The 22,029-nt window shown below is 39.1% G+C and overlaps 1 protein-coding gene across 1 annotated transcript in view; it reads right to left on the bottom strand.

Moving 5' to 3' along the window:
* The window catches only part of LAMP5 (lysosomal associated membrane protein family member 5), a 243,507-nt gene that overhangs the window by 28,597 nt on the left and 192,881 nt on the right, over window positions 1-22,029 (bottom strand). The window lies entirely within an intron of this gene.

Raw genomic sequence — 22,029 nt, 5'->3', positions numbered from 1 at the left:
AAATCAAAACAATTTTCCAGTCAGAATACTAGTAGAGTTTATGATTGCAAGGTTTTTGGTAATTGTAGCAGTAATTGGGTAATTTATTTGGCTAGTTGTAGGTGTTCAGCCTTTTATGTAGGCCAGACCACTCAGAACCCATATCAATGAACATCGAAGTGACATCAAGAACAAAAAGGAAACCAATGCCCTTTACCGACATGTGTTGAAACATGATCTTGCCCAGTTTTCTTTTATGATTATTGATAGAATCATTGGGGACAGAAGTAATGCACAAGGATGGCGTAGCATACTAAATCATAAGGAAAAATACTGGATCATCAATTTGGGTGCGCTTTTTCCACTGGGCCTGAATGACCATTTATAATTAATTCTTTATTAAGGAAGATATGGATTTTGCTATTGATGACAAATATTATCCCTTCACATGGGAATTGTATGACTGGTTAACACCACAATTTTTATGGGAATATATATATTCCCTTTTTGTTATAGTTATTATATATTAATATACATTATGTATAGAATATTGTTATTCATGTTTTCTAATTATTAATAGGGGACATAGTGGTCACACTAATATTTTTTCATCAGTAGATATCCATTTATTATATTAGCTCTGTTTCATGTATTATAATCTTTGATATGTACATTACAGTTTTTTATATTGGGCTTTTGGTCATAATATGGGCTATTGTTTTAGTGTATAACCTGTTCAGGATCTATTTACATTCATGATTAACCTTATATATTTATAAATTTATTGTTTAGGTATTTCATATATCTTTTTACCAGCTCATGTATATGTAATTGATTGTGGGAACATACTATGGTTTCATTGGTGGAGGTTACATATAAATATGTATGTTTTGAGTGATTATGTATGTTCATTTACTCACACTGAAGAAGGCATGGATTTGCCGAAACTGGTCTGTGGTTAATAAAGTATCATTATTATATTTTTCACTTTTTGTGCTCTTTTCGGATACACTAACTGCTGGCCACTTGTGTTTCACACATGTATGCATGTCATTCAACACGTCAGCAGAAAACATTTCATACTATATGTAATTGGCAAGGTCATATGCCACACATCAGGCCAGTGTACTGTAAACCTGTGCTGGTCTGTGGCACCATTGTAAAGTAGGGACAGACATGTCAAACATGTGTGTACAGCCACATGCACAATGTCTGTAGACTCGGTTTAGGGGTGGGTGGAATAATGTTGAACAGACATGCATTGCTTTGGGGGAGATATGCAAGCTAGGGCTCAGGCAAACATAGTATTCAGTTGACATACCCTTCTGCTCATGTCCTCATACATAGGGGCGGTGGCCAACACAAAGCATCAGTGGCAGATGTACAAAGGTCAGCAATGGTCTGTTAACATGTGGTGTATGTTGCACACACCATGGCAGTGCAGTGCAATGGTGCAAAGTGCATGCATTGTGTTGCAGGTATGGGGCATAGGCTACTAACACAAATGGTGCAATACAAGTATGTATACTAACCACCACTATAACTGTGTAAGGTGCATGCCATCTGCTATAACACATGCATGCTGTTGTGTGCAACTCAGGGATGTATGATAACTACCACTATAATTGTCTAAGCTGAATGCCATCTGCCATATCACCTGCATGTAGCGTGTGTTTGTGTGTATCTGTGTGTGTCTGTGTGTCTGTGTGTGTGTGTGTGTGTGTGTGTGTGTGTGTGTGTGTGTGTTTGTATGTGTGTGTCTGTGTGTGTATGTATGGTATAATTTGTAATGTACAGTTCTTGCCTTCCCCTCACAGGTGTTGATGTAGGTGTGTTGCTCTCCTGCGGTTCTCCTGATGTTAGTGTCCACACAGACTCTAGCAGTGAGGATGATAGTATGATTGAGGCACAGGCAAGGATGTCAGGGGCTGAATCTGTGCCATTGGTTGCCATTCCACCTATATCCCCCTCATCCTCGCACACAGTTCCCCTGCCTACACATACCCCATCACCACTGGCCATAGAGGAAGGACAGTTGGTGGGTGGTAGCATGGAACTGGGAAGTGAGGAGACTATGGAAGGTGTGCCTGCACACCATGATCCCAGTCAACTGACTGGTGATGTCCCACATGGGCATGTGCCCAGTGCTGCTCGTAGAAGGACCACTGGCCAACATGCCCCTGTGAGACAAAGCACATCAGCTGGAGTCACCAGACACATGTTTTGGGCTGTAATAGAGGCACAGGCACGTGCTGAATGGCACAACAGAGAAGGTCTGAGGCTTCAGAGGGTTGTTGTCCATTAATTAACTGACAACATCCTGGCAATTGCAAATGCTCACCATCATCTTGCAGATGTTTTGCATAGACGATTGGGTGACATGGTGGGAGTCCTTGACCATGGCATGTCAATCCTCAAGCGTGGAATGTCAGTGCTGGAACATCTGGTGGGAGTGAGGCATTGGGCACGTGGACGTAGGTCAGCTACATCACCTGTTGAAGATCTACGTGAACATGCTACTGCACATGCCTGCTCCCATAGTGGCAGTAGCAGCAGCAGTGCAGCTGGTGCTGTGCATTACACAGCAGGCCACAGCAGGCCACATGCACGTGGTCCTGCATGGTCCCAACAGGGACATGATTCCAGTGGACATGTGTCATCAGACAGTACCCAATCTGGACCTCTGCCTGGTAGTGCCTGTGCAACCCCTGGCAGGCGCAGGTCATGTGGCCGTGGCCAGACACTGTGAACTGTGAAACCTGCCTTGTACAGTCTGCAGCTGTCAATAATACCCCTGCATAGGCCAGACACATGCCAGACCTGTGTGCATGCATACACACACACACACACACACACACACACACACACACACACACACACCGGAAACAAATGTAGGGCACCTCAACACACACACGCATAACATCCACACACGCCCAATGATATCACAGGCCCTAATACACACACATGATGTCATCCAATGGTGCAGCCTAGGCCTCTGGCAAACATTATCACCCTGTGCATATGAGGATGCCTGTGCCGCATCCCTGTCATCCACACCATCGGTGCAGGGACATGCTCATATGGTCTGATGCACAGGGTGAACATACTAGGTAGACAATTGTAGATTAATATTGTTGAGTAGTGTTGACAGGCAGCAGACATACCATGTATTAAAGTTTTAGAATGCATTTTGTATGTTTGACAGTATGTATCATGTGTAATAACTCTAACAGCATGTTAAACTTGATGTTCTGCCTTCCTCTTTCAGGTGTATTTGCATGTGCCGGGGGATGTCTGTGTTTGCGGTTATTGTCCCATATGTACATGTTGACTACTCACAGGTCTGTATGACAATATCTGCATGCACTTTATAGCTTCCACATCACAGTTATAATCTCCCATGTTTCAATTATGTTTACTGTTCTAATGATCCAAGAGCATGATAGCTGTCTAGTAAGCTACTGTGTTCAGAGCTGTCACATCCACAGTGGGTGACATAACAGGTATAGTTACCTGGAACGGGGAGGAGGTAAAAGAGTGGTATAGCGGATGACAAGGGTAAAGGCCAGAGGAAATAGTGGCTTCTCATTGGGAAGCAGTAATACCCACTGCCATGACAGCATGCAAACACAGACACATCCACACACTCAGGGATTCACAGACATGGTAACACACACTCTGACATGCACACACAGTTGCCAGTGTTCGGATGAGAACCCTGCCTATGTGCATATCATCATTATAGTACTACGTAATTACAAGATGCACCACAGAGATTACACATGTACAGGTAGTCAGAATGGCCTAAGATCGAGGACATCAACAGGGATACTACAGTGCAGTGAGTGTATGTAGGGAGAGGGGTTCATCAGTAGGCTATGTAACAACAAGTCACACCCCAGGGTGTACATGTTAACAGGCAGTTAGAATGCCCATCTAAGATTGATGATATCAACAGGGATACTAGATTGCATTGAGTGGATGGGGGGAGGGGGCATTAACATTTCACTAGGGTAAAATACAGCCTCACTCCAGGGACCGGACACCCATACACACAGACAGCCACACACACACACACACACACACACACACACACACACACACACACACACACACACACACACACACTGTGTCATTCACAAAGATATACACCTATGTCACACACATACAGACACTTGACATGTGTGAGGTTCAACCATCTGCCTATGCCTTTCTTTCTACACTTCACTCTGTACTGATGTCAACAACAATGTTCAGGAGAGTGAAAACATGTGGGATGTATTCCCACCCATACTTGACATATATGGACACACACACATACCCACACATGCCAGTACTCTGAATCAAACACCTGCCTATCTCATGATAGGTATTACAGAAGTACAGCACTATTACATTCACTACAAAGCTTACTGAATCTTTCCTTTGCCAGCTGTGCTGATATATGCACAGGGGCGGTATTACTGTTACAGGTGTCAAGAGGTTTGCCTTCAGTGTCACCCTTACTGCATTCTACATTGTCGGTCTTCCACTTCAATTAACAAAAGCAGACCTTAGCAGTTACACAGGTTATTGTAGGAATGATTGTAACACACCAGTGAGCTGTGCTCAGTAATCATTAATCTGCAAAGTAGCCCCACTACTTAGTAGTCATGTCCAAACATCTGTCCATACCTCATGTACAGCTTACTGTGCTTAGAGCATATCACCAGATACAGTTGGCAATGTTGAGGCTGTATTACAACAGCATGATGTACTAAGACAACAGTCACTTTCAAACATCAGACACTGCACACACATGGAATCTACACAAACATCAGTACATGTACACATATGTGGTCTACATCAGTAAGTGCACTAGCAGGTCAAGAGGATACATTCCACACCTTCCCCACACCATGTGTGAAACATAGATGAGCATTACACCATAAGGGATGCTGTATTCATGTACTGGTAGGATACAACCACCTTCACCGAGTAGCCAAGTGTACATATATGACAACAGCACATATAAGCAAAACACACACAGCATTATTCCATGTCATGCTCCTACAAACCGTTACTTGACAGTGCCATGGTGAAGCCAGGGCACTTTAATGGTCAACAGTGAGCACATCATATTTGCCACACACACCTCATGTTTACTGGAAGAGTGCCAGCAATGTGCTCTGTTAAGCTAGGCAGTACACTCATTCAAGCATGTGCGAGGTCTGTGGCTTGTAAACATCTCACACCAGCATGTACTGGCTATTGTGGTACTAAGGCTAATGTCCAGACAGCACACAGTATGCATGGCTTGCAATTGTTGACATTGGGTATATGTAGGAGCTGTAGCCACACATGGCTGTACATGTCATGAACATATCACCTGTGACTACTCAGGAACATACACAGCAGAGCTGGATTTCCCTGAGTCTGTCAATACAAGCCTTGTGTAGGTCCTATGATCCTGTTATTTGGGTATGTTTGTAGCCAATGCATTAGGTGGACATGTCTAATGACATACATGCCACATGGGTTGTTGTATGATATGATAGGTGTCATGGGTGACCAGTAGAGAGGGAATATTACCTCTGTTAACATAGATATCAAACCTTATGTACTGTTAGCATGATATCTGCCATGTGCATGTGTGTAATGACTGTAGCCACCTGTATGTAGAAAGGAAAACAAAAGCTATGGTAATGTAATTTATGTTGTATGAGTGTGGGATGTGCATATCCAGGGCAGGTACAGTTAGGTCATATCCAACCATAAGGGTGTTGTTTACTGGTGTACAGCAACAGTCAACTTTGTTAATGCTGACAACATCTGAGGGACCCTGGTATGTGTACAACTGAGCTGGTTACAAACAGTGGTATTATTGCATTGCATAACACATTATGCAGCTGTGTCTGTACATGGGTACTTTGCACAGTTGATGTAGGCCTTGGTACAGTCCACCAATCGAAGGTTATCTGGTGGTCCACCATACTATGTCATAGGTTCATAAGTAGGTACTAAGCTATTGGCCCTAGGGCCTATACAAGCCTAGCCAAAAAGGTACCCTGGCTTTCGCCACTCAAGAAAATTATTTTCCTGTGCCCCTGTCAAGCAGAACCACAGGTGATCCCGGGGTGAATTTCCTATTACCCATCCAATCATCAAGATTTTTCTTGAAGAGTGCTAATGAGGAGCTCTGCTTGACATAGATAGGTAGTCTGTTCCAGAGTATGGAAAGTTTCTGGGACAGAAATCTATCCCTCCAGCATGTTCTGTTTATTGTGGTGACAAGGTTTAGGTCCCTAGAGCATGTAGCTCGGAGGGATTGGGATTTCTTTAAGTGGAGCATGTCCAACAGCTCTGGGTTTGACACAGCTTTGTATGTTAGGCAGAGATTGCCTCTGAGTAGGCGATATGCGACTGAGTAAAGCTGGAGTTTTTTGAGACGGTCTGCATAGGGCATCTGTTTGAGGCCAGTAATCCTCTTTGTGAGGTATTTTTGCGGCCTTTCCAGTTGTTGTAGATGTCTTGTGAGGTACATACCAAAAGGGGTATTGTACTTTATAATGGGTCTAATGAGTGATGAGTAGAGGGGAACAATGACCTCTTTTTTTCTGGATGAGAAACCTTTTGTGATGAGGTGTGCCACGTAGAAGGATTTCCTGACCACTGTGGCGATATGATTATCAAAGGAGAGACTACTGTACACATGTGTCCCAAGGTCTCTTATCACACTTTCTGTGTTAAGTAGACTACCTCCTATGTGGTAGTTCATGGGTACAGAATTTTTACCAAAGGGGATGACAATGCACTTTTTAGCATTGAGCTTGAGACCATGTCTGACACCAGGCATCTGTCTCAGTGAGGCCCTTTTGTAGAATGTCCACATCATTAGGAGTTTCGATTATGGCTCCTAGTTTGCAGTCATCTGCGAATTTAGTTAGCCAAAGACCTTCTGTGTTAGCTTGTACTTCAGAGAAGGTAGATACCAAACAGGACAGGACCCAGGACTGAACCCTGTGGTACTCCACTTGTCACTGGTCTGAAGTCTGATTTGGAGTCTGCTACATTCACAGTGTGGGTTCTGTCAGTAAGCCAGTTGGCAACCCGTCTTGTGACATAGGGATTTATACCTAGTTTAGTGAGTTTATCTATAATTCCAGAGTTGGGGATGGTGTTGAATGCCTTGGCGAGATCTAGATAGGCTGTGTGAACCACCTTACCCTCATCTACGGCTTTGGTGACTACTTCAAAGAAGTCTATCAGGTTTAGGAGACATGATCTGCCTTTTACAAACCCAAACTGTGTGGGGTCCAGAGTTTGGAGATCTCCAATGTCTTTGTTTATGAGTTCCATGATGTTACGTTCCATGGCCTTGCAGATGAGGCTCTTCAGGCTAATGGGGCGGTAGTTCCCGGGGTCTGTTGTGGCCCGCCCTTTGTGGAGTGGGATAACTGTCATGGTGCGCCATTCAATGGGCACAAAGCCTGAGGTGAGGCTATGATTGAACATGGTACTTAGGTGGGGTGCCAGTTCATTCTGTAGTTCATGTAGAAGGCAGCCTAGGATGTTGTCAGGTCCCATGGATGCTGTGTTCTTGGCTTTGGAAACTGAGGTTTTTACCTGTGCAGCCGTGATTACAGGAACTTTGCATTTTTCCGATATAAAGATGGGCCCTTTAGGGGGTGAGAGGGGGGTAAAGTTAGCACTGAACCTATCTGCCAGGATGTTGGCAATATCAGTTGGTTCTGTATATTTAGTGTCATTGTGCTGTAACTCAGAGCAGATCTGAGTGTTGCCATTGAGATTTTTGACATAGCTATAGAATGCTTTGTGGTTGTCTTTAGAATCAGTGGCAATTTTGTTTTCATAACTAGCTTTGGAGGATTTTATGAGGGATCTCAGCTTCTTACTGAGGCTGACCAGGAGTTCCTCCAATCGTGGGATTTTACTCTTTTTTGCAACAGTTTCTTTCTTCTGTTGTAGAGTTTGTTTATGGCAGAAAACCACCAGATTGGCTTCCTTTTTTTGGAGAATAACATCTTGGTTCTGTTAGGGATAGCACGATCCATGCACTTGTGTAAGTGATTATAAAGTGCATTTATGTAGGATTCAGCAGTCATACCTCTATTGTCCATCTGCATGGGTGTCGTGAAGTTTGCCACTTCTGTCTTAAGAAGCGTGAAGTTGGATTTGGAGAAATTTTTTACAGTTGTTTTCCTAATTGGGGGGGGGGGGGGAGCGGGATGTGGATGTCTAGGGTGATTAGCATGTGGTCGGATCTGACCAATGAGGAGCTGACCTGTGGTGTGGAGCACCAGTCACCCATGTTGGTGATGACTAGGTCTAGGATATTGCTGCCCCTGGTGGGGGTGTGGATAAGTTGATCCAAGGCGTTGGAGTTGATGATTTCCAGAAACCGTTGAGCAAAAGAGTTGGTACATGAGTAGTTTTCCCAGTTAATTGTAGGGTAGTCAAAGTCACCCATTATTAGAGTGTTGGGTTGTACCTTAATATTTTCCAGTGTATCAAGAATAGAGGAGTGAGAATCCTGGAGCATGGTGGGGGGTCTGTAGCAAGCTACAATCTGGATTGAGGTTTTTCCCAGAGTTAGTTGAACTTGGATAATCTCGGATGCATTATGCTGAGCAACTAGCATGGAGGTGTGGATATCCTTAATGAATATGGACACACCTCCACCTTTAGTGTTTTGGTCCGGGTTTGGTGGCCGAAAGGTGTGGTATGAATTATAGCCTGGTAATGCAGGGGTGCTCTCTGGAGCTTTGAACGAGGTCTCTGTTACTGCACAGATGTCAGTGTTCTCCATTTTAAGGAGTGCCTCAAGTGAGTGCATTTTGAGGTTTAGACTTCTAGCATTGAGTAGCATTACCCTCAGATTTTGCTTGCTTGTACCTGTTATGGTGGTGAATTTGTCATTTGAACCTTGCCTAAAAAAGGCACTATAGGGGTGGCAAGAGCCTTTGCCAGTATCCGGAATCCCAAAGACAAAGCAGCGTGGTCTGTCGATCATGTCATCCCAGGCAGACAGATACTGGATTCCTTTAGAATGACACCAGAAGCTTAGCCAATTGTTAAAGTCATTCATTTTGTCCTTGTAGTGTGGTGTCATTCTGGGTGATGGCAGGATGCTACTCAGGGCTAGGGTCATACCGGCATGGGCTACAAGATTGGAGAGCTCCTCCATGTCTCTTTTCATGTAGTCCAGGGAGGTATGTCTCAGGTCATTCACACCAACATGGACAATGACAGAGTATTGTTTGTACTTGTTGTGAAGTGACCTGAGTGTGTGCGTTTTGTGGCAGATCCTGACACCTGACAGGCAGCTGACAGTAACTTTATCCTTGTTTAGCCTGGTGAGTGGAACATCAGTGTGCCTGACTATAGAGTCACCTATGACCAGAGTGTTGGGTACATTATGCCTTATGGGCTGTAGTTGAATGGCACACTGAGTATGTGGGCTATGTGTCATTTGGGTTGTGTTTGGGGGTGGAGGTTGCTTGCATTTCTGCTTTGGGGGTCTCTGTTGTTTGGGCAGATTTGTACTGAGAGCCTCTGCAAATTTAGGTTTGTGTTTTGTGCTTCTGTGTGTGTTTTGGTGGTGTAGGTTTTGAGGGACTATGTGATGAGTGTGGTGCGGTACAAGTGTTTACCTTCTCCTCTTGACTGTCTAGGCCAGTCTTTGGTGAAGAGAGCTTTGCTTCCAGTTTGGCTATATAAGTGCATCTCTCGCAGGTCATAGTGTTGGGTGGTAGGAACAGAGGGCTGTCTGTGTACATGAGGCAATTGCTGCATTGTCCCATGATGCCCAGATTCATCAGGTAGACAGGAGAAAACACCGGGAGCTGACCTTTAGACATGCCTGAATAGGTGCTTATTTATTAAGTACTAAAAACTGTTTTCCTCTAGACAAGTGAGGAAAGTTGAGTGCTGTAGTAATTTGTAACTTATTTAGTGCTTACAATGAGTTCTGAACAAGTGCTGAGATCAAAGAAACAGATGAGTACTAAAACTAAAAAGCTGGCTAGTTGAAAGGGAAATTTTGAAGAACAGACTTTATGGCGCCATGAATAGTTTAACCCCAGTTAAGTGAGGGCAGGGCTTAGGAGCTCACAAACAGTCCTGGACACAGCAAATCCATATCTGACCTGCCACAAGAAAGGGGGGGGGGAGCAAGCTTAGAATTTTTTTTTTCCAGTGAAGTGGAAATGGAGAAAGCTGGAACAGAAGTTAATTCAACGTTAAGAATCTGAGTGGGTTGGCCTTCACAAATGTTCTCTATTAGATTGAGTGAACTAATGATACTAGACTGGGAGGAGTGTCACAGATCAAATATACAGTTTGGGCGGGCAACTGCAAAGCCACCAAGTATTAAGAACACACAACACTAGGGAGGGTGGGTGGGAAAAATTACAGTTCCTAGTTTCTGAAAGTTTTAAACAGATCAAGGAGCAGACTTGAGAATGCTTTTAACTGTAAACAGACAAAAATGCACAGAAAAGCTTGGATAGAGCACTCACAAACAGAAAATACAACTCTCAGTATGAAAAAGCAGTTTCCAGTTAAGTAATGTTAAAACAGTATAAAACAGTACATAAATGCAGTGAAACAATAAAAAAAGCTTTATAACAGTGCAAAACATAGTAGATCAACTGTATAGCACAATTATAAGCGTTTCAGAAGTGCAGTTCAGTGAAATAAGTGAAAGAAATAACTTAACCTGCTCTTGGAATCTTAAGGAATTTCCACTTATGCAATGCAATCCAGAGCCTGACAATACAAGCAGAACCTTTATAAGACACAGGGTTTATATAGCAGTAAGAATGGAAGAGTTGGAAGATCAGATTACTGCTCAGCTCCTGCTATTACCCAATCACTCATACTACAGAAGGTCAGGAGGCCTTGTTACTCTCAATAATAATGAAGACAATCAGCAGACAATGGCTGCCAGAAACACAGGAAACTCAATCAAAACTACCAGCCTAGACAACAGGCCTCTATCAAGATTATGCCACCTGAGCAGAGCACAGAAACCTCACTTTAAAAGCATAGAAAGAACACCCACAAAGATAAAATACAAGCCTCATTATGAAAAAGCACTTTACAATTTAGTAATTTAAATTAAAAAATTCAATTATAGTAATGCACACTATTATAGTTCCTAGCTGTAGCCACTAAATGAAAGTTTTAAACAGATCAAGGAGCAGACTCGAGAATGAGTTTAACTGTAAAGAGACAAAAATGCACAGAAAAGCTCGGACATAGCACTCACAACCAGAAAATATAACTCTAAGTATGAAAAAGCAGTTTACAGATAAGTAATGTTAAAATAGTATAAAACAGTACATAAATGCAGTGAAACAATAAAAAAAGCTTTATGACAGTGCAAAATATAGTAGATCAACTGTATAGCACAATTATAAGCATTTCAGAAGTGCAGTTCAGTGAAATAAGTGTAAGAAATAACTTATCCTGCTCTTGGAATCTTAAAGAATTTCTTTTTTTTTTTTTTCAAAAAACTTTTTATTGAATTTTTAGGACATTGAAATAAAAATACAACAACAACAAACATTAAAATACATATTGAGGAAAAAATGAAACGTTAGGAGATATTTATAATAACACAATTTTGTATGATAAATGTTTATATCTCAATGCAGTCTAAGAACATACAATAACTATCTACAACATAAACTAATGTTAACCAAAAAATATATCAAAATAGATATAGATCTAAAATAAAGCAGGTATATAGATATAAAGGAGACTGAGGTCCATGAAACCCAAAAGGAGAGTAGCCAACTATACACTATTAATAATGTGTAACACCTTTTCTATAGCTTTGTTGATTTGTATCGACTTCTTGGGACTTTTCACTATCATTTTCTGCACTGATATATGTACAGGCTAGAATTTTAAAATTATTCCAATTCAGTTTAGTACGATCTAACCAATTTTGGGTGATATTAAGTTTTATAAGTGAACATATGTATATTAGTACTTGTGAATCCAATTTGGAGAGATAAATATTTGGTATATGTAGTAATGCAGTCTCCCAGGATAGGGTGGATTTATGATAGCCCATTTTCTGTAAACAGACTTTTAGGGAAGTCCAAAGTTTATGTGAGTGATAGCAAGACCAAAAAATATGTATAAGATCTGCATTAGGATGAGAACAACGAGAACATAAAGCCGATTTATTAGCGTCAAATTTGTTAAGTTTAGAAGGAGTAAAATATGCATTATTATTAATCATTAGTTGGGTATAAAAGAGTTTTTTGAAGGGCGAGTGTTCTAGTGTATTTTTAATAGCTGAGAGTTTCTGATTTATAGATATATGAGAATTATGTTTGTCCCAATAATTGGAAAAGAGACAAATTGTATTATGAATTATTTGATTAATAAGATTATAGGATTTAGATAACATTTTCTTTGGGAGTGTAAGTACCTGTATAACCGCTTTATAATTAGAAATATCTATGTTATCTACTTTAGTGCATATAAAATTAACATTGACAATATCTCTTATTTGACGTAAGGTGGTTAAATAATTAACATTAACCTTAAGAATTTTGCGCATATTAGTGAGAGTTTCATTTTTGTATTGTAACAAATCCCAAACAGTGAGATCTTTGATCAGGGGATAGTTTGAAAGATTAAAAGAAATATTATCTAAATTAATATTAGGATTGAGATGGAGAGGTTGCATTATTTGAAATGTATTTTCTAAGTTGACAAGTTTTAACAGTTCTTGGAAAGCAAAAATTTTTTGTTTTAAAGAATTAGGAATTTTTAATTTTTTCATGACATTTAAAGAAAGAAAAGGAAGAGCTAATGGATTAATATTTTTAGTTAAGATGTGTTGATACCATAATTTTGTCCAGATAGGGTATTGATTGTATTTCTCAGTATTTATATTCAGAATAGATAATAATTTATTGGCGAGATAATCAAGTAATAAAGATGAAAGTTCGGAAGACCAAGTCCTCCCTTATTTTAGGAGAAATTAATTTAATGTAAGAAATTCTCACTGATTTGGGAAACCATAAAAACTAGCCAGGACTTTATTAATTTTGTGAAAAAGATTTTGGAATCAACTGATCCACAGCATTAAATTGAAATAGCAGTCTGGGAGAATATTCATTTTTATTATTGCTGCTTTTGATAGAAGTGATAAATTAAGCAATTTCCATCTATTTAGATCAAGTATAATAGACGACCATACTTTGGCTAAATTATTCTGAAATGTGGAGAGACCATTATGATTTATAAAAATCCCCAAATATTTAAAATTCTGAACTATCTGGAAAGTGTGATCAGGAAACAAATATGATTTGTGAGCAAGTGGGTTTATGGGGATAACATATGTTTTTTGAGTGTTAATCTGATATCCTGAGACCTCAGAGAATCTTTCAATGGAACCAATTAGTTTTGAAAAGTCTGAGCAAGGTGTTTGAAAATATATTATAAGATCATCTGCAAAAGCCGACAAACAAACTTTAGTGTTAAGAATTCTAGGAATCTTATGGAAGGTATTTTGTGTTTTATATATAATAATAAAGGCTCTACGTATAAATTGAATAAAAAAGGAGATAGCGGGCAACCTTGCTTTGTACCATTAATGATCTTTATATTTTTAGATACTTTCTTATTGATATAAAGAAAGGTATAAGAATTTTTATATAAGATTCTAATAAAGTCTATATAAGAAGATGATATATTAAAACAAGACATAATGTAAAAGAGAAAATCCCAGTTGACCCTATCAAAAGCCTTAGCAGCATCCAGGATCAGTGCATACATTGGATTTGAGTCTTTTTTAACAAAGTGTATAAGAGAATCGATTGTTAGGGTATTATCCCATGAGTGTCTATGTGACATAAAACCCGCCTGTTCCGAAGAAATCAAGAATGGTAAGACATTTTTTAGTCTAAACGCAAGTAAAGAAGCTAAAATTTTTATATCAATGTTAATCAGAGAAATAGGTCTATAATTATTAGGATCAGTTTTTTCTTTGTCCCTTTTCAAAATTAAAATGGTTTTTGAGGTGTTCCAATACAGGTCAGATATACCATTAATCATTATGTAATTAAAATTTCAAAAGAAGGGGTGAAAGCTCAGATGAGTAAGTTTTAAAAATTGTAAAGCCATCAGGTCCCGGAGATTTACTAGCCTTAAGTCTGCTAATGGCTTCCGATATTTCTTTAATAGTCAACGGGGCAGAAAGAGTATTCTTTTGTTGATCATTTAACCTAGGAAATTTGATAGATGACGCAAAATTCACAATATGTTGTTTATTCCTAGAATTGTTTTCCTTTGAGTATATCTCTGAAAACAGTGATGTAAAGAGCTGCATAATTTCTGAATCAGTATTATAGAACTTGTTGTTATGTTTTATTGACAAAATTCTAGGAAGAGATTGATTACCTTTAATTATTCTGGCTAGCACTTTAGAAGGAACCTGTGCCCATTCAGAATATGTAGCTAAGAGCCTTTGCTCTGATATGGTAAGATTATGTTGGTGTAGAAGCAGTAATTCTTTTTGGGAACATAATAATAAATCATATGTAGAGGAATTAAGACATATTCTGTATTGATTTTCCAAATTCTGAATTTTTGTTTTTAACTGTCATTCTTTATTTCTATATTGTTTTTTAAGATATGATGCTTTGTTAATAAATATACCTCTAAGGGTTGCTTTACATGCAGCCCATTGTATATCTAAAGGAATATCTGATTTGACTAGATTAAGATATGTTTCTTTCAATGTTTCAGTTATTAATTTGTGTATTTTCATTTGAAAGTAAATTATTATTCAGTGTCCAATTATTGTATAAAGATGCATCTAATGTATTTGAAGCCAAACTAATTCCAAGAGATATTCTAGAGTGATCAGAAAAAAATCTGGGTTCAAGAGAGTAACTAATTTTCCTATTAGTAAGGAAGTTGGAAATAAGAAAAAAATCTAATCTTGACCATGACTTATAACATTTTGAATAGTATGTGAAATTTTCTTTTCTGTCATACTGTGTTATATGAGAAATAGGGTCTGTGAGGTTAAGGTCCATTATTATTTCTTCCAAAGCGATGGATGCTTGGAAATTATACGAGGAGGATTTACTAGTATGGTCAATGTCAAGATTAATGATAGCATTCCAGTCCCCCCCTAAAATAAAGTAATGATCTTTAAAAGCGGAGAGAATATTATAAATTTGTATAAAGAAGATATGTTGTTGTTCACAAGGGCCATAAAGATTAAAAAATATAATTGGTTTATCAATATCATGGAAACAGGAGATAATGTAACACCATATTCCATTCTCATCATATTTCACATCAGAAATAGTTCCCTGAAAATTATGAATCTTAAAGAATTTCCACTTATGCAATGCAATCCAGAGCCTGACAATGCAAGCAGAACCTTTATAAGACACAGGGTTTATACAGCAGTAAGAATGGAAGAGTTGGAATATCAGATTACTACTCAGCCCTGCTATTACCCAATCACTCGTACTACAGAAGGTAAAGAGGCCTTGTTACTCTCAATAATAATGAAGGCAATCAGCAGAAAATGGCTGCCAGAAACCCAGGAAACTCAAACAAAACTACCAGCCTAGACAACAGGCCTCTATCAAGATCATGCCACCTGAGCAGAACACAGAAAATTCACTTTAAAAGCATAGAAAGAACACCCACAAAGAGAAAATACAAGCCCCAGTATGAAAAAGCAGTTTACAATTTAGTAATTTAAATAAAAAAATTAAATTATAGTAATGCACACTATTACAGTTCCTAGCTGTAGCCACTAAATGAAACTTTTAAACAGATCAAGGAGCAGACTCGAGAATGCTTTTAACTGTAAAGAGACAAAAATGCACAGAAAAGCTTGGATAGAGCACTCACAAACAGAAAATACAACTCTCAGTATGAAAAAGCAGTTTACAGTTAAGTAATGTTAAAACAGTATAAAATAGTTCATAGATGCAGTGAAACAATAAACAATGCTTTATAACAGTGCAAAATATAGTAGATCAACTGTATAGCACAATTATAAGCATTTCAGAAGTGCAGTTCAGTGAAATAAGTGTAAGAAATAACTTATCCTGCTCTTGGAAGCTTAAGGAATTTCCACTTATGCAATGCAATCCAGAGCCTGACAATACAACCCCCACATATGGATGTGTGTCGGTAGTCTGGGGACAAGGTGGTGAATGTTTATGAGGATACAACCTAGAATGCAGCGTTTGTCACTGTCACCTGTACCTGACTCATCTGTGATGAGTTATGTCGGAGTAGTGGTCTTTACATGTGAGTAGCCTTTATGAATATGTGGACACCACCACCTGGAATGGTCCATACCACTGTTATGGCCCACATATCTGGATCTGAGTTATATGGTGGTAGTGCAATTGTGCACTACAGAGCCTTCAGCCAGGTGTTCCTCATTGCACAGTTGTCAGTATTCCCCATTGTACGTTCTACATTGAGCAAATGGATTACTAAAGCACACATCTAGCACTGATTAGCATAAGCATCCAATGCAATTGTCTTGTAGGTGTCAGGATGTTACTTCTGTGTGTAGGACATTTGCCTTGGAATGCAACTATATGGGTAAATGCAACCTAGGTATTATCCACACACACTTGAAACGTGGATGCATGTGCTCTGTGTCGAAGGCTTGTCATTCAGTCATGACAGCCCGGAATGACAGACACTGGATAACCTCATAATAACAGCAGGACATTGGCTCATTATTTTGGTCTAGCAGTTGTCACTTGTGCCATGACATCACTGCGAGTGGCAGTAATGTACTTGGTAGCAAATGCCACATGTAAAGTGATGGACAGCATCAGAAATTGTGTATATAACCAATGGATATATACTTAGGGTAGCAGTCCTGCTAATAATGACAACTACTAACACAGCCGTGGGAGGTCATCTTGACACCTGCACCTCAGTACCATTACACAGTGTGGCTCACACATTATGCTTGCACATGCCACTGTTCCAAGTATAATGCCACTGTCCACAACCTGCTATCAGTGTATGCCTTTCAGGGCAGCAAGGTGTGTGACACATGCTGTAGGTAGCATCCGCCTGTGTGTCCCAGTTAACCTATTGTCTGTCACGTCCACACATGCATGATTGTGTATACTTAACATATGTATGTCAGTACTTCATGTACATGTATGCATGTGTATCACACAGCACAGACACATATATATCATTTATGGGCCACATACAGGTATCTGGTAGTAAACCAGTTGGTTTGGTTGTGTCTTTCGGCTTTTCCCGGTTAGGGGTCGCCACAGCGGAACTCCGGTCCGCTAATGATTGGCAGTAGATTTTTATGTACTGGCTTGCCTGGCCTAACGCACAACCTTTAACGAAGGAACTCCCATTCACGCATGTCGCTACACAGAAGACGCTCTAACTGAGAATCGAATGGGCAACGTCTAACTGTGAGGTGACAACGCTACCGCAGCACCACCACTATGATGTGCATATATACTGACAGGTAAGATGTACATAGCTGTAAACCTGTGTGTTTGCAATAGGAGTCCATTACAACGTGTTCTGTACATGTAAGTGTATCAGCATGCACATTGTGGCCTTCTGTGGTTAGAATCAGAGTGCATTCCAAACAATTCTAAGTGTATGAGTGTACCCACTGCCGCCTTGTGTAAATTGAGTCAGTGCATCCAACAAGCCCTTTGTTACTATGTGTATGAGCATGCTCAGTATAACCTTATGTAGTTGTAGTCATAGTGCATCCCAAACGGCCCTGTGCTACTGAGTGTATGAGCATGCCCACTGTAACCCTGTATAGTGATAGTAGTTGTCCATTCCACAGATGGGCATACTCCAGTTCAGGTTCCTGTTATGCTACAACTAAACCTCTCAGGCCTACCTATGTACTACCTGCAGATGATGTGTCTTGTTTGTGCATGCAGGTTGTAACGGACACCTACTTTAAACACACAGGTTTACAGCTATGTACTTCATGACTGTCAGTATCCCTGCTGTTGTCCTCAATCTTAGAAGGGCATTCTGACTGCCTTGGAATGTGTACTCTCTGTGGCGTGTCTTGTAACTGCGTAGTACTGTAATAGTGATCTGTAGATAGGCAGGAGTTCTGATTCCACCACTGGCAACTGTGTGCATGTACACCAACACTGCAAAGTACTCGAGCACCAGGATTGTAAATAAAAAAACAAACCTTGAGAAACACAATCCCAGGAAGTAACAGTCCGCTCACCTTGGTAAATCAAAACACCATAAAATTATTCCAAGTACAAGGGTGTAGTGTAAGCACAGTAAAGTTTATTCCACCATTCATTAAAATTCCACCAACATATTTTAATAGTTTTTTGAGGTTTGAGAGTCAACATCCATTATATATTAAGAGAAACCTTGTAAGAAGCCAGATGATTAGAGGGGCTAGAATGTGTTCAACGTTTGAAGGGTTAACAAAAGAACTGATGTTACTGACCCAAATGTTTAGGAACAGGGGATACCCCATGGAATTGGTGGAGAAATTTAAAGAAGAGAGTACAATAGGATGGAGTAATAAATTTATTCCCCTATTAGGACAAAAACAAGTCTTTAAGGAAACACAAAGTAATCAGACCAATAGATATACACATTCTATGGTAATAGAATTCAGTTCATTTGGTAGGGAGGTACAAAAGATTCTTACCACGAATTGGGTGATTTTGGAAGGAGACGAAGAGTACATCCACTGGTTAGGCACAAGTCCACTCTTTACTAACAGAGTGGGGAAAATATGAAATATTTATTAGAACACACAAAACAGTTAAGTACGGTTAAGTGTACTAACAAATGTTGGTGTAACCAATGTTCACTGATTTTAGAAAGCAGTGAATACAAGGTAGGAGATACCACACCCACTATTAGGATGGTTGGTGGCAATTGTCAAACAAGAGGGGTGGTTTATATTGCCATTTGTCAAAGTTGTTTAAATTTCTATGTGGGGAAAACAGAAAGATCCCTAAAGCAAAGAATTTATGAACATACATATGCCATGGAAACTAAGAACAAAAACAATGCCCTTTTTAAACACTCAGAAATATGTCCTAATTTTACCTGTTTCAAGTTTGGTATACTTGAGATAGTGAAAAGGAACATCAGAGGAGGTGATTGGGGGAACGAATTAGAAACTAGGGAATTACACTGGCAGTTGACATTAAATGCAATAGAATCCCCGGGTATTAATGATTATTTATCTATATGGCCAGTGTTAAAACAGAGAGCTAGGAAGTTGTAATTTAAAAGGTGAATTCTTGAAATAAAATTCAAGTTTTCAGTCCATAAACACACTATTCTTCTGGGTAACACATTTTACATGTATTGCAATCCTGCTAATACAGTTCTTGAGTTCTGCTGAACAAGTAGTACCCCCTAGCCTTACTAAACCATCAGTTTTGCACAATACTAGTGGTGATTTTACAGTTTACAACTTTTCACAAGTTGAGGTATCAACTGATTTAATTACTCTGTTGTCTAAAGGGCAAACTTATGTACCACCTCGTAGGTTGAGCCTAGTTAAAACTATTATAGATTTAAAACTGTACACTAGGAAACTCAACTTGAATATGTTGTTTGGTGAATCTTCTGTAAATACCCCTAGTGAATTTAGAATCCCGAGTACATTAAATCCACCTTTGAACCCCATTATTAAAACATTTGAACAATTTTGTGAACTTGATATTCGCAACCTAGCATCAAATAAAAAAGCTGGATACTACAACACCAATAAGGACTTTTATGTAGAAAGAGACTGTCTTGACTTTATTAAAATTAATGACATAAGAATTTGTAAACCTGATAAAGGTGGGGGCGTTGTCATTTTTGACAACGTAGATTATTCTGCTAGAATGTCTAACTTGTTAAATTCTCCTTCTTATATTACAAGTTCTATTTCAGAATTGAATAAAGCTCACAGTTTAATAAAGAATGTCATCGAAGATCTATATTTAGAAGGTAGAATTAATCAAGACATGTACAACTTTATGTCTATCTCCTTTCCCAGACTACCATGCTTATTCGGTATCCCCAAAATTCATAAGAACGTCATGAATCCACCTATGCGTCCTTTGGTTGACAGCAAAGGTTCTCTTACGTACGCATGTGCGAAAGTTGTAGATTCCATTTTACAAAAATATTTGTCTAACATCAAACAAATATGTAAAGATTCTTGGACATTTTTGAGGAATATGAACGAGATTGAATTCAAGGGTTGTTATAATTTCCTGACTATAGATGTCAGGGATTTATACACTTGTATCTCACACATGGAAGCTGTGGACTGGACCATTGAGTTGCTCAAACTTCAGGGGTGCCTGAATGATGAATGTCTGTTGGTAGAGGAACTTTTAAGTACCATCCTTGCCAACAACTTTTTCATGTTTGAAGGGTCACTTTTCCTTCAAAAAGTAGGTGTAGCCATGGGGTCACCCTGCGGTGCCAGTGTGGCCAACATGGTGATGGCCTATTGGGAACACTTATATGTTTTGAACAACTGTATCTTTAAAGACAACATAGTGTTCTACACCCGTTTTCTTGATGACATTTATTTTGCTTGATGGTAATGTTGAGCTTGGGGACAGGTTAGTGGATTACTTTAATACAACTACCACCTTCTTAAGGTTTACACATACTTTCGATTCCAGGGCAATAGCCTACCTCGACATTTTACTTTCTAAGGACAGCATTTTGGATAGATATACAGCTTCTATCCATAGGAAGAATACATACTGTAACTCAATGCTTCATTACTCTAGTTGTCATCCACAACATCAAAAATGGGCCATTGTAAAAGGACAACTGGTTCGTGCTGCCCGGATCATAACAGTGGATACTGATTTTAGTGATGAATGTGAATTTATGAAGAAAATGTTTCTAGCTCGAGGTTACCCTGAAATGTTGATTAATGAAATCATTGACGAAGTCTCCTTAAAACGCCAGTCTCATATCTATATACCACTCTTGAACAGGTTAGGTCATATTCCAGCACGTGCTATCAGTGATACACTTACAGTATTAGATGAGACTACAATTGACCAAGAGGTGAATTTTGTACCTCCTTCTTTTATAACTACATTTAACATGGATAGTTCTAGGTGCTTTGGGATTTTGAAGAAAAACTGGGAACTTTTCAAGGGCGACAATAAAGTTCTTAATTGTGTAGGTAAACATCCCTTAGTTACTTACAGGAGAGGTATGAACCTTAAAGATTTTTGTGAACTTAAAAATAACACAGTCAGGACTCCAGGCATGTATAAATGCCAATCTTGTAATTATTGCTCGTACATCATGGAATCTAATAGATTCAGTGTTAATGACTTACAGTTTAAGTTGAGATGGAGGAATAACTGTAATTCTAAGTTTGTGGTTTACCTTGCGCTATGTCAGTTTTGTCCTGCATTTTATGTAGGCAAAACTGAAAGGAAACTCATAACCGTATGTACGAACACTTATACGCTATAAGGAAAAACAAACTAGAGAATGCCTTGGCTAAGCACGTTGCTCAATTTTCTAATCATAGTTTTAAATTTACTGTTATTGACCAGGTTCACCAAGATGCCAGAGGTGGACCTGATGTTCTTAAGCTAGATGAACTAGAACTATCCTGGAAAATTATGTTGAATGCTTGCAGTTCGCCAGGTTTAAATGAAGGATGTATTATTAGCAGTATTTTAAAATTAAAAAGTCTAAAACGCTGACATTATTCAATTATAAACCAGTAAATGTGTTAGTATATTAATATACTAAGAGTTTTTATAAGAATTTTTAAATAAGTTGTGCATTTTGAATTCTGTCAAGAGGGTGGTAATGTTTTTGATGAGTAGTTTTATCTATCATTTGATTGGTTAACTCAATCTATTTAAATGTATCTGTGTGCTTTTTATTTTGTCTGATGAAGTTTATGTTGTACTATAAACGAAAAGCGCTTCACAATATCTACGTTTGTGCCTCTTTATTTCTGCCCAGTTGGATTACACAGTTTGTTGGTTGAGTGTTTTATTA

The sequence above is a fragment of the Protopterus annectens genome, chromosome 1.part2 (assembly GCF_019279795.1).
Source record: "Protopterus annectens isolate FY-2018-M chromosome 1.part2, PAN1.0, whole genome shotgun sequence".
NCBI classification, from domain to species: Eukaryota; Metazoa; Chordata; order Ceratodontiformes; family Protopteridae; genus Protopterus; species Protopterus annectens.
This window is presented reverse-complemented; position numbering and strand designations above follow the sequence as displayed.